This window comes from Cnephaeus nilssonii, assembly GCF_951640355.1.
Source record: "Cnephaeus nilssonii genome assembly, chromosome: 1".
Taxonomy (NCBI): Eukaryota; Metazoa; Chordata; class Mammalia; order Chiroptera; family Vespertilionidae; genus Cnephaeus; species Cnephaeus nilssonii.
In genome coordinates this window covers 79,855,433-79,868,307 of record NC_137072.1, presented here as the reverse complement: position 1 = coordinate 79,868,307, position 12,875 = coordinate 79,855,433, and positions in this window count along the sequence as shown.

Sequence of the window (12,875 nt, the reverse complement as noted above, 5' to 3'; positions counted from 1 at the left end):
TAGGGGCTGTGGGAACACATTTATGGAGATATAACTGGGAGAAGAAATCTTTGAGAATATGAAAAGTAGAAGTGCTTAATTGTAATGCAGGAGATAAAGAACATTAATATATGATGGTTGACTTGAAGTTTTTGTGTTGTTTTAATTAAAAAACACACAAAAATACCTCCTTTGCTCCACTAAATTTTTAGTGGAAACCATTGCAGAAGTGGAGTCTGGTTTGTTGGTCTTTGTATGTGATTTTTTTGAAGAAATTTAATAAGATGATCTGCCAGTGATATGCTGGAGCCAGACTGTGCAGAGCCAATTTGTAAATTTTCAAGGGTTTCTGAGATGGTTGTTAAACACAGCAATTATTAAAAATTAACTTATATAAACTTATAATCAAGTAAATCTCATTACAAAGTTAATAAATACTGAAAGCATATCATTTTCTAATTCTTTTCATTATTGTCAATTGTATCTCCATGCACATGTACATACAGTTTCAATTCTGCATTAGTGTCCTGATATCTTGAAATCATCATGGTGGGAGAATTTGCAGCATGAAAATTGTCAAACACTACAGGAAAAGACTTTTTGCTTTTTCATTTTGTTTCTTTTGGACTGGTTGTCAAATATTCATCTACACCCAGCGGTCCTACTGGACTATTTTCTATTTCTTCCCTCCCTTCCTCTCTGCTTTCTTCTTTCTCATTTTGCCTTTCTCTTCCCAATCATCCTTTCTCCCTTCCTCTCACTGCCCTTCCCTTTCTTCTTTCCCTTGTTGTTGTTTTTTTGCCCATCCAACATTCCCTCTCATCTTCTATTGATATAAAATGTCCATTTTGCTTTTTGGAATCACATAAATGTACTAACAGCCTTTCTACTTTGGATGAGGGGATCTAGGAGAGCATAGGACTTAGGGTAAATCAATCCAATATTTTATCTTCAGCCACAGCTGTTTCAGGGAAATGTACTTGACTCAAGCCAGGCCTGTCACAGTTGAAACTTCTACTTAACATTTCAGGATTTCTGTTTTGAAGGCCTAGGAAACAGTCAAAGATTTTCCTCCTCTGTATGTGATTCTCCAAGGTGATAGTTTGGAATTGCTGGAAGTAATTTAGTGGCTAAGAAGAAAGATGGGTTGAGATTGAAGCCAACACTAGAGAAGGAACTAAGAACACAAGAAAGTAAAGTGGGTCCTGATCATATCATTTGAGCCCTAGGTTAAGCTACCTCTGGACTATTCACCTCCTTGAGCCAATACACTGCTTTTTTTTTTTTTTTCTATTAAATGCATTTGAGAGGGCTTTTCTGCCTTAGTTATATAAAACCTTCTAACTGAAACAGATTGAGTTTTGGTCAAAATAGCACAAAACGAAGATCATTCCTACGGGCTGGTGGGTTAGTGGACAATCTGGAGGAGTAAGAGTCCAGACAGAGCCTGTGCTGATTGCAAGGACTCGCATGTGGAGAAAAGAACCTAAGCTCTCAGAATTGGCACTGGTGATGATCCTATTACTTATAGTGTCTAGCTTTACTATCCATTAGTACTTGGCTTTCAAAAGTGATTACTTTCATTCTATTCTTACATAGTTATGGAACCCATAATTCTTGGTTTGTTTTATGTATTTTGTTAGTTAAAACAGAAATGTATGTATTTAGTTAGTTAAAATATAAATTTATTGAGGTCAGAGACTATCTATATATTTAAAAAATTGTTTTTTGTTTTTTAACTTCACATCAATTGATGTGTTGCTTTAAAATATTGGGTGTTCAATAAATGCCATTGACTGACTAACCATGTCTTATTGTATCTTAGACAGAGATATTATAAATTCAGAATTTTCCTATACTTTCATTATTTATTATATGACTCTTTTGAAAATTATATATTACTCTAAAGTGCTTCAGTGAAAAAATGGATAATAAATTGGGCAAATTAGATCAATAACCTCTATCTGTAATAAATTATAAAGAAGGAGATTTGAGGAAATGATAGAAAATAAATTTTCCCCTTAAGAAGTTCATGCATTGAGTGGAACTTAAAACAGTTTATTCCTAAGGTGACCATACATTCTAGTTTGCCTTTCATGCTTGTGAAATTATTAATAGCACTCTCTTTAATTCTCAAAGATGTCCCAGTTTGGATGATAAATTACTTTGCCCAGCCATTATTCCAATAGTTTCCAAACCTGGATGGTGATCTGAATTACCTGAGTACAATATTTTTAAAGATTATAACTTATTTTAAATATATAAAAATAATATAAAATTATAGTTACCTGTATATCCACAATAAAAATTTGACAAATGTTAACATATTTTTCTAAACTCTCTCTTTTTAAGAAGAAAAACAATATTGCAGTTATAATGAAAGAATTCCCTATCCCAATCCCATTTTATTTTCACTTTGACCAGAAATCACTTTTAAAATATTGGCATATGTTCTGCCTATGCATGCATTTATTTATATTTTGATTATGTGTATCAAAGAGCTAGACTGTAATAATTTGCATATAGTTTAGTACATTTATATATGTAAAAGTTACTAAAACAAATAACTATATATATTACTATGAAAACATTAAAAAATATGACTTTCTCTAGTGTATGAACTCAGAATGTTTTGGGGTTGTGGCCAGAAATATACTGTATATTGTGCCGTAAAGATTCCCAACATTCCAACAGACTTGGGAAATTTGATAATTTTAAGATCCCAAACTAATTTACAGTGTTTATTTAGATTTAAAATATCTGGTTTCATGAGCTAAAGAGTCAATATAGAATATGAGCTATAAACAACTCAAGAGGAAATTTGAAAACATTAAACAGGTTCACTTTTTAGTGATCTTTTACTTTATAGCCTGGTATATTTTCCTTTATAATATTAGTATATTAGTTTTCAGGAGTGAGAGAATTATGGAATTTGTACCTATTATTTCAATTCCCAAATGTAAGTGGGCCAATTAAATTGTGTGGTGGTCAGCATAGATAATATATTAAAAATTAAATGGAAATAATATGTGAGTAAAAGACAATGCTGACATATAACTGGATTTCAGGAAAGGTCAAAAACATTTTGAAAACTATTAATGGTTTCAGAGACTAAATTTAGAAAAAATGCCTTATTACACTAAATTATGAAAGAATAGTATGGAAAGCACCAAAAATGGGCTTCCAGAATAGAAATAAAATAGAATTTAAAGGTATAAACCTAAAAAAAAAATTGTTGATTCCTGGTACATACTGGGACAGATCTAATTTCAAAGAGTTCACTAAACTTATTGAAATCCTTACTGTATTATATATTTGACTTCCTTAATCATTGAATGTTTGGTCTCTCTCTAACCAAAACCAACTGATCCAGTGTGCTCTGATTATGTGAGTGTTTACACATTTGTCCTTCTGTCCTAAAGCAAATTGTAGGTTCATTTCATACAATGGTCCTAATGATAAAAAACAGTTTAGAAGATAAACTTTGAGACTCTGCCAGACAATTTCAAGTGACATATCTTAAATATTTACATGTGTATTTACATAAGACCTCTTTGACAGAGTCTTACTACCATCCTTCACCAATCAAGCATCAATCAGAGTTCTTTGGAAAGACAGGAACACATTCCCAAAATTTCATCAAAAGATTCAACGGTGTCACTCTCTGTTTCTAAAACTTACAGTGAACTTGGCACCTCATCTTTTTACTTAGTCTTTTGGTGTCTCAAGATAATAGAAAGGGAATAATGGAATGGATAGGATAATTTGGGAAGAAATTGTGTTTGCAACTGAGCTTTCAAATAAATCACATTCTAAGGGAGACAACAATGGAAAAGATTTGGGCTCTAGCAATCGGATAAAGGTAAGCATTCAAAATGAGACAGCCAGGGCTAGGGTAGATAATAGCTTGTCCATCAGGGGCAATTGTTTCCAATTAATGCTAATAGAAGTGTATAGAATTTCACAATATTGCTGCTAGCCATGCCTAGAATATTGTTAACGTTAGTATACACCTAGAATGAGAAAGTGGGGGGAAATTAAATCAAACTTTATTTTATTTTATTTTATTTACGGTAAGGGAGATTTTAATTGAGAATCACTTTTTAAAGAAGTGTTTCGGAGAAAAAATAAGGTGGTTTCACATTTCCTTTTATTATCCAGATGGTTCTCCATTGTGGCCTCACAAAAGTTTTAACCTCATTAATCTACTAATTAAATATTACAAGTGCCTGGATCTGTATGAAACACTGGAGATATAGAAGTGATTAAGACAGTTGAGGCCACCGCCAATTATAGTACTCTGTGCTAAGCCTACATTAGGGGAATTACAGGGGGAAATGGGAACACATAAGAAAGTTACTAACCCAGATTTAAGGGTCAGGAAATGCTTGCTGGGGAGAGATAACTCAATGACCAACTGAAAGAAAGGTGGGAGTTAAGCTAAAAGAGTGGGAGAATGATAGAGGTGTCTGTTAAAATTCCTGGTAAAGTAAAAGCATCTGCAAAGACCTGTAATAAGGATAATATGATTAAATAAATAAAAGAAGTTTGCTTTGATAGAATCTTAAGAGGGGCAGGCAGCAAGAGTGGTTAGAAATACAGCTGATAAATCATGCAATGATAGATATTTGAATTTTATTATAGAGCCTGTCAGGAGTTATTGAAGACTAGACATGATCAGACTTGGGTTTTCGGGAGATTGTTTTGATTCACTGTGGAGAATGGATAAATGAAGGCACAAATGGAAACAGGAGGAGCTTTCAGTACTCCAAGTACATCTAGATAAGGGTAGTGACAGATGAGAGAGGAAGGCAGATTTGACAGATTTCAGGACAGTACTGACAACTATCAGGGATAGATTTGACAATTAATCAATTTGGTGATTAACTGGATGAGGTTGATGGTGAGGGAGTAAAAGGAATTAAGGGTAACACGCAAGTTGAATATTGCTGTAGGTAAGTGGGAACAAAATATTGTGGTGCCCTCCAGTGATGTAGAATCACTGGAGCAGAAGATTAAGGGAAAAGATACAAATTGAGTAAGAGGCAATGTTTGATTTAAGTGATTGCACATAGGATCTTTTGTTCATGACAGTTTCCTGGGCTGGGATTATGTTGTTGAGCATCACTAACATTTAGATATTAACTGAATTTATAAGACTGAGTGAGATCTCTTAGAATATGGAAAGAAAAGACACAAAGGCTCAACATAAGATTTCCCTGGGGAAAAAAACAAAACAAAACACACTTAACAAAAAAGCATCTCAAAAAAAAAAAAAAGCCAGTAATGTGAAATGAAAAATAGAAAATAGAAAACTCTGGAAGCAGTAGGACACAGAGAGATGGTTTTTGTTTGTTTGTTTGTTTGTTATGGGATGGAGCTTCCCCAGAATGCAATGGATGACATAGAGGCCAAGTAGATCAAGATTTTTGTTTCCCTAACCCTGTGACACTGTAAAATTGCAACTCAATCTCCCAATCTCATTTTCTGGAAAGGGAATGACTTTGGAGCAAAAGCAGCCCTAAGTGTATGGCTCATGTCACTTATCTGGATTCCAGAGAATCCAGTTTAACTCAGTCTGCTAATTCTTATGAACATATTATTTTCTAGTACAAATAAGAATTTTTGTATTTAATTTGTCCAACTTGTAAAGAGGGAGGGTTGGTCACAATTACCTAGACAATCATTACTGAAAGTGGAATTATTCTGGAACTTTTATTTTTTTCTTTTGCAGAGTAATTGGATATTTTAGGCTTCCAGTTAGATCTAGGGATTTTAGCTATTATTTCTATCCTTACAAAGTCCCAAGTGCTTAACTTCTGCCTCCATGAAATCTATCCTCCGGCAGACTCAGCTCAGATCAGATTCTGAGGCCCCTAAGGCTATAATGGTTTCACTTAGCGAAATTATATCTCTTGCCTAATATTCTTTTTCCTATTTATTCACAAGAGAAATTCTTCTTTCCTTCTTCCCATTCCTTCTCCCCTCCCTCCTTCCCTACTTGCCTTCCTTCCTTTAAAATAAGTCAAACCCTGGGCGAGTACTAGTATGTCCTTACAGGCCAAATAACCAGCCATCTGAGGATATAGCACCCTCAGGAGAAAGACAGCAAACCACTGGATTCTTATAACATCTAAAGATACTTTTTTTTTTTTTTGAATACATAGAGTATGTGTGATACCATTTAGTTAGAAGATTAAACTTTCGTGTAAGTCTTTTTTTTTTTTTTTTTTTTTTTTTTTTTTTGCGGTGTAACTACAGTGCTTAGTATATTTTCTATAGGATGGATTGTTAGAGAGCAGTACATGTAGGACGTCTTAGTTGATTACAATGAGCTATCAAAGATATACCTTGAGTGCATTTGTTTGCACAAGTATGTGTGTGGGGGGTGGAGGTAATGATAATAGTTACCTTATATGGATTGTTCGTATACCCGGTACAGTGTTAGGCTGATGGCACACATCATTTTAATATTTAGGTAAGTATTAGCACTTCAAAGGAGGAACCTGGGGTTCGGAAGTTTAAGTGACTTGTCTAGGTCCCAATTAAGAGCGGGGATTCTCACTTTTCAACCTGCCAAAGCAATTTTTGGGGAAACTTTACTTTTATCTCTGGCTAAAAATTCAGTTTTTAGAGGATGAATGTTACCTGGTAGTGATGGAAACTGGAGGGGGGGAAAAGAGGCTCAGCCTATTGGTGCTAATAAAACAAAATACCTGAAGTACATGCACTTAGGATTGGTCCATAAGTGAATTCTCTAATGCCAAGCAAAGTCTCCCCTGTCATCTTTGGCTATCCATTCCATTTTTGTGAATTTTCGGACTATTCCAAACTTGCCTTTAATATTTTTTAACCTGCATCTACCACAGAGTCCATTTTTTCTGGGCCTTGCATCCAGCTAGAGACAGCCAGTAATTTAAAGTTGCTCATAGCAGGCCCAGAACTGTTGTTACTTAGCCTAACATTTGGGTTCAACAGTTGCAATAGGTGTGAGGGGATACTACCAACAAACAATATAAGAATTAAAGTACTTCTGGGTAATAACTATACATTTTAACCCTCTGACTACTATAAGGGATGAAGGTGGACCTTAGGATTCAGGATGAGTTCCCATTTATCTTAATCTTCTTTGACAGCATGATATATTTCTCAAGGCTCTGTGCTACCTACAGTTGATTTTATGCCAGGAGATAGGTATAGTGAACAAATGAGTGTTACTGTTTGTAATACTGGTTAAAGAAATGTAATTATAATTTTAGTGCCACCAAAATAAGTTTGCAATGTTTAAACTTGCCTTTGTAGACTTAGATTTTTAAAAAAAGTCTAAATGCAATTGCAATGGTTACCTCAAGGTGGAAAGGTGTTATAATAATACCAGAGGCCTGATGCACGAAAATCGTGCAAGAGTAGGCCTTCCTCTCCCCCCCCCCCGACCCCCACCCCAAGGTACCGGCACCAGCTTCCCTCTGGCACCAGGTCCCGGGCTTTCCTTGCAACCTCAGCTTTGTCCAGAAGGATGGAAGAACTTTCAGAAGGACATCCGGTCTAATTAGCATATTATGCTTTTATTATTATAGATAGTCCACTCCCTACTGTTTGCTATTTTTCTGAGTTAAGTCATGATTTTCATGATTTAGCAACTGGAATTAAACATTTATTTAAAAGGTAACATCTCAATCACACTATCTTCTATAGCCAAGTTTATAGGAAAAGAAAAACAATGTAAGATCCCTATGAGGAACATTGGGATCTTTATCTTAAACATACAAAGTTGTATAAAGAAATCTCTGAAGACTGTGTACTTGCAGGATTGCACCCCTGAAACAACCCTGTGCTATTATCCTGGGGGTTTATTTGTTCTACAACTTCAGGATTCTAGGAAGGACAACTTTTGTGGTAAACATCCTCTGGCAGTTGATGTTTTGGAGAATAAACCAAATCTTTATGTATTGTTTTATTTTAGCCCCAGGTAGACGTTAATTACTGTAACAACTGCTTTTCTTTGGCATCAATTCTTTACTTATGTGACACCATAACAATTATATTAATAATGGCTAAAAATGTGATAGCATTAAACTTTTGTATCAAATTATGGGTTCTCCTACAGTGTTCACATTGTTTCCATGTGTGTGCGTGTGTGCGTGTGCACGCACACAAGGTAGAATACTCTCAAGCAAACCACTGACACATGTTCTTAATTCTGTTGCTGGAATCCTATATAATAAAGAGGTAATATGCAAATTGACCATCACTCCAACACACAAGATGGCCACCCCCATGTGGTCAAAGATGGCTGCCCCCATGTGGACACAAAATGGCTGCCACAAGATGGCCAGCAGGGGAGGGCAGTTGGGAGGGACCAGGCCTGCAAAGGAGGGCAGGTGGGGGGGACCAGGCCTGCAGGGGAGGACAGTTGGGGGTGACCTGATCTACAGGGGAGGGCAGTTGGGGGCAACCAGGCTGGCAAGGTAGGGCAGTAGGGGTGACCGGGCCAGCAGTAGAGGGCAGTTAGGGGGAATTGGGCCAGCAGGGGAGCAGTTAGGTGTCAATTAGGCTGGCAGGGGAGTGTTTAGAGGGTGAACAGGCTGGCAGGCAAAAGCAGTTAGGGGCAAGCAGGCAGGCAGGCAAGCGGTTGGGAGCCAGCAGTTCCAGATTGGAGAGGGTGCAGGCTAGGCTGAGGGACACTTCCCCCCCCCCCCCCCATGAACAGATTTCATGCACCGGGCCTCTAGTTGTTTTATAAACATTAAAAGAAAATGCTCACATCATTTAATCATGAGTTGTTCATGTCAGTACCCCAAGCTATGAAGTCAATTGATTAATTTCTATTAGCTGTAAGATGATTTGGTTTCAAAATCTTACTTGGCAGAAGTGTTACAATATATAAGTAAGAATTTATACTTATCACTATTGGGGGGGAAATTCTCCACCCACCCATATCCCCAAGAGTCTCCTAGAGCCAGTGGTGAAAAAGAAACAACTGAATAAGGTCTGCCTTCATCTTGTAGCTAGTGCAGAGAGCTAAATCCACGTATCTAACATGTCCAGAACACTAAAGAATTACTTTACTTTGGATTTAAGACTTCTAATTTATATGGATCATAACTACGGGGGTGAAGAATTGTATAATTCCTTCCTCATAATTCAGTAACCTCTGAACTAAACTGTAACATTTACTGCCACTAACAAGAAAAGAAGAAAGGGAGAGGAAAAAAAGTGTATATTCTATATTGTACAGTAATTTGTGTTGATTGTAATAATACAAATGTAATTGAAATATATGCAAAATATATGTGTTCACATGAGAGTGTGTGTGTTTTAATTGAAGCAAAGGATGTCTTACTTTGTTTTGAGTAAAAAGACTGAAATTTCAAACAACGGCAAGACCCCTCTATCCTTTCCTTAGATCAAAAAAGCAAAATAAATAAGAAAATATGTATTTTTACCTGTGAATCTTCTAAGTCTTTGATATTGTTCCTAATCTTTGCAATTCTCCCAGAAATGGGGCGTTTTTAAAAAATATATTTTTATTGATTTCAGAGAGGAAGGGAGAGGGAGAGAAAGATAGAAACCTCAATGATGAGAGAGAATTATTGATCGGCTGCCTCCTACATGCTCCGTACTGGAGATTGAGCCCACAACCCAGGCATGTGTCCTTGACCAGAATCAAACTTGGGGCCCTTTAGTCCGCAGTCCGACACTCTATCCACTGAGCCAAATCAGCTAAGGCTGGGAAATTGATTTTGCTTTATTATGTTGGAATAGAAGTGTGGTTTCAGAAGCCTTCACTTGCCCTTTTCTTTGAAAATTACCTTTACTTCATGAGTTAAGGAACTAATGTGATGATATTGCTAGCCTGCTAAGATCACTGTGAGAACATATCAGATCAAACTCCACTTATTATTTCACCCTCATAAATTCCTACTTTCACTGCTGGATCCCCATAATATCCTATGTGGCCTGAAATTACTTGATACTCTGAGCCTGGTGGTAGACAGAATAATGGCACCCCCATATGTGCACACACCTACTCTCCGGAACCTGTAAATATGTTAGAGAATTGAGTAAGTAAATAGAATTAGTGTTGCTGATTCACTGACTTTGGGATGGGAAAAGTACACTGGATTATCCAGGTGGGCCCAATATACCACAAGGTTCCTTATAAAGTTGTAGAGGGAGGCAGATGATTGTGTCAGAGTAATGTGATATGAGAAACACTCAATCACTCATTGTTGTCTTTGAGACAGTAGTGAGCCAGGAACCAGGAAATGTGGGCAGCTTCTAGAAGCTAGAAAATCAAGAAATCAAATTCTCCCCTAGCCTTCAGAAATGGATGAAATCTTACTCACATATGGTACTTTATTTCACTACAGTATCTATCTATCTATCATCTATCTATCTATCTATCTATCTATCTATACACACACACATATATACATTAAACTGATTTTAAAAAAATATATTTTAATTGGTTTCTAGGAAGATCAAGGAACCAAGTTTTCATTGTGTGGAGCACTATAGGCACGAGAAAGCACCCAACTGTCATGTGATTGATTATCCCGATCAAATCTTGTTATTAATGCCTGCCTTTAGGGACTCATAAAATAGGGGGGTGGGAAATCTATATACTAGTAAATATACAGTATATATATACTAGAGGCCTAATGCACAAAATTCGTGCAAGAGTAGGCCTTCCTTCCCCCAGCTGCCGGCACCTGGGACCTGGGCTTCCCTTACAGCCCCGGCTTCGTCTGAAAGGTTGTCCAGAAGGACGTCTGGTCTAATTAGCATATTTCATTTTTATTATTATACTAGGAGCCCAGTGCGTGATTTGAAATCACGTGGCACCGCCCACCCTCTAGTGGCCCGTCTGGCCCTGCCTCGCTCCCTGGGCCCCGCAGCAGCTGTGACTGCTGCTGGTCCAGCCCTGCCTCCCTCTCTGGCTCTTGAAGCAGCCGCAGCCGCTGCTGATCAGGCCCTCCCCCAGCGCAAGTGCACGGAGGCCCCTGCTGCCCCGCCCCCGACGCCGCATGCACAACCTCCTCCTGTCCGGTTGACCCATTACGGTGTCCTGGTTAATTAGCATATTTCTCTATTATATATATATATATATATATATATATATATATATATATTTATATTTATATTTGACATTCAATATTATATTCATTTCAGGCATACAACATAGTGATTAGACATTTATATACCTTACAAAGTGATCACCACAATAAGTGTAATAATCATCTGATGCCATACACAGTTATTACAATATTATTGATGATATTCTCTATGCTGTACAATGCATCTCATGACTTATTCTATAGCCGGCAATTTGTTCTTTTTAGTCTCCTTCAACTTCTTTTGTCCATTCCCTCACCTTCTTCCCTTCTGACAATCATCAATTTGTTCTCTGTACAATGAGTTAATTTATGTTTTGTTTGTTTTATGTTTTAGATTCTACATATAAATGAAATCACACAGTATTTTGATTTTAGCCCAGTAAGATCTATGTCAGACTTCTGATGTTCAGAACCGTAAGTTAGTGTAATTTGTTACAGTAGCAATCGAAAACTAATACAGAGCCCATGTCAAATAAATCCTGAAAAGTCTGGACATTTCTCTTTTCCCAATGTGCAGTTAGCTTGGTTAATACTGGAAAGTTTTTTTATGAAAGAAAATTTATAGCAAGAACATATGATATTGTTTATTTCTTTCTCACAGGTACCCATTCTCCTCTTCATTCAAGGAGCTCTGGGTCTTCACACTGACTTAGAGGCTCTAGTTCCCTCTTTTAATTGCTTAAGTCAAGCCTTGTTCATCTGAGAGAGAGGTTTTTCATGTATGTGAAATAGTGGGGCCTTGTAGGTTGATCTTAGAAACCAACAAATATGCCTGCATGTCAAATAATTCTGCTTAGACTCTGCCCTTACTATTTATTATGGTACCAGCACTCTCCTTGTCTTGACAGGTATTTCTATGTGCCCACAGGTTTAATGAAACTAAATAATTATTTCTTGCATACCATTTTAGTCAATAGTTCCATCTTCTAATATTAACTGGATGCTAACTATCTTCAAACTCAATTGAGTTAGAAAAATAATCTAAGTTTCCTCATTGTTTGATGATCTGTTGTTGGCAATCACTTTTGTTTCTAATTGTCTTTTTGGTCTGTATTTTTACTTGCAGGCAACTATATCTACTGCAGGTTTTCTTATAAGTACCTACCTTATAAGAAAGCATGAGTTACCTGACAAAATTTCTAGGAGAATCAAGTTTTCATGATGTGGAGCCCTGTAGATATGAGTAAGCATCCAACTGTCATGTGGTTGATTATCTAGGCAATTTCTTGTTATTACTGCTGGTCTTCAGGGACTCATAAAAAGAGGGAAAATGAAAAGGTCAGAAGGACAAAAGGACCTCTGTTGCAAAGTAATTAATTGCCTCTCCACAGTGCTCATAAGAAGAACCACTTGTGATTGACTTATGTTACCCTTTTTGCCTTCTAATTCCCATGCAGATACATTTGCTTAATAGAACTTAAACCACCTATGGATATTGAGTTATAAAAAAAATCTAGGAAATGTATCTTTTTTTTTGAGAAATAGTATGTTTTATTTAGGGGGTATCTCTTATAGCAACATAATCTATTCTATCCAAATTATATTGAATAATATATATGTGTGTGTTCATGCATTTATACACATGCAGACACATAAATTAAATATATATATGAATATGCTATATATTCTTTTGTAGCCTATTTTATTTTTTTGCTAAGAAATATGTTTATTATTCAAAAGTTGTTTATTGAGTACCTACTATATCTTTGCACTTTTCTAAGTGTTGGTACTATATTTTCTAAGTGCTGAGCAAAGCCCAAACAGGAAAAATATAAA